At 46.3% G+C, this 2046-nt stretch overlaps 1 non-coding gene across 1 annotated transcript; it reads left to right on the forward strand.

Moving 5' to 3' along the window:
- The first annotated feature begins 1661 nt into the window (after positions 1-1661).
- On the forward strand, positions 1662-1844 carry LOC120914702. The gene has a single exon (XR_005743717.1). It is a non-coding gene; the product is annotated as a U2 spliceosomal RNA (small nuclear RNA).
- Positions 1845-2046: the final 202 nt, after the last annotated feature.

Genomic DNA, 2046 nt, shown 5'->3' on the forward strand with positions numbered 1-2046 from the left:
CCATGGGACATGTAGTCCTGGAAGGAGAGTTGTACAATGGAGGCTAATGTGCTGAAAACTGCAATGCCCAAAATTTCCTAACACACGGAGGAGGATAATGGAGACTTTTTTCAGGCTTAGAGAAGGAAATCGGGTGTCTTCTGTGCAGGGACCAGGGAAATTATGGACCTTGTCCTGGGTTCTGTGTCTACACCAGAGGCAGAGGACTGAGCCACAGAGGGAGGCTAGAGGAGGACAGACTTTCCCGAGCCTGTGAGGACCAGAGCTGAGAATTAAGCTAAATGTTCTTCTGCTGTGCTGGGAGCTGAAGGGAGAACCAGTGAGAGTCTGAGTGCTGGGTCTGAGCCTTGTGAGAACCTGATTTTGAGGACCAAGCTACTGAGGATGAGATTCCTAAGGACAGTAGAATGTCAAGTGTCCAGGAAGGTTTGCTGCATACCAGTGCTGGCGAACGGATTTGACTGTACACCACTGTTTAGCAGCTTATTGCCAGAGAAGACTGCCCTTTACTTAGCAGCCCCAAAAGATTTCACTGCATGCAGAGACAGTAAATTAAGAGCACCACTACACAGAAAGGGCCCCAATGTTAGCCGGCTTAAGTCTACAAATTAGACACCAGGTAATATACAATCACATCCCAGGGGTTATCTGCTCATGAAACATCTACATATACCCACATCCAGTGGTATAATTTCAGAGTGCACTCCAGGACTCTTTTTAGGGAGAGCCAAAATTGTCGCTTCTTTTATTGCCATTTATGTTCCTCACTGTTAATGCAGCTTTTATTAACTCTGTGTATACCATTTTTTTGGTTTAGCATTATTGCAGTCTAAGTTATTGACATATTTGAGGCTAGTGTTAACGTTGGTTATTCTAACACAATCTAATATATTATTGGACCTGTTCATTGGTTTGTGCATTGCTTTCATCTTGCCTTGCCATAATATACTGACCATCTACCATCAAGCAGACTGTGGTTTATTTCCTGTATGGTAACATATCGTAGTAGTATACTTACACTTACTGTAGGTTATGCAGGTGTGTGCAACCTTCAGCCTTTTGGCAAAGATCAAGTGTAGTATCTGTTATTATCAGGGGTGCTCTGCCTTCATTCTGTCCTTTTGACAGGAATGACTGGCTCTATAGTACCTCTGCTGGTATGATGGGGCCCCAAGGAGCCTTACTGGTAACTGAGGAATCCAAATGAGCATGCACCACATAAGGTGTGGGACCGTAGTACTGCCTTGGCACGTAGGGTTCCGAGGAGCCCAGTGCCACCTGATCTGAGTAGGGTCACCTAGTCTGGCCATAGGCTAGGAAGGCTGAGAGCCCACAGTGTCAGTGCCCCCTGGGTGTTGGTCGCCCTAGGATGCTCTTAGAATCCTCTTGGGTGTGGGAAACCCACTGTGGGAACGAGTACATGGCCACATCACCTGTTGCTTTTTCTGTACAACACCTCTTCGGGCTAGGCCTTTTGGCTAAGTCTGGGGAATTTTTGTTAAGGTCTATACACACTGGCACTTTTTTAATTCAATAATTTTTTTTCACCACGAGTTTGTCACTTCAGACTTTTGTCTGTGTTTTTTTTTAAAACTTGGAGGAAGGGTGTGGGTCCTTGGGCCTACCCTGAAGTCTAAGGGGAGAAAGTGTGGCCATCAGGTTTTGCTTTTCAGCCTTTTGACTAACATCAAGTGTAGTATCTGTTCTTATCAGTTTTCGGGAGGGAGAATATGGTGCCTCATGTTGAGTGAGGGCACTGGTTAGTATCTTTTCTGATGTAATTGGATATAGAACGGTAGGAGGGTTCCTTTTCCTTCTGGCCTGAGTCCCACAGGCTTGTCCCCAGTTGATGGCAGCGCTCGCCATAAGTTCTTATGCCTTCCTGGTAGGGATGGGGCTGCTCTTGTCTGGGCCGAAGGTCGGACTATGAAATAAGCTCTTAATGCATGTGCCCCTGAAGTTTCAGTCCAGGGGTGCAGTAATTCTCACGATGGGGGAGCTCACCTTGGGTTATTGTCACCATGGCCACTGCACCCTTTACACACT

Source organism: Rana temporaria, chromosome 9 (genome assembly GCF_905171775.1).
Source record: "Rana temporaria chromosome 9, aRanTem1.1, whole genome shotgun sequence".
NCBI lineage: Eukaryota > Metazoa > Chordata > Amphibia > Anura > Ranidae > Rana > Rana temporaria.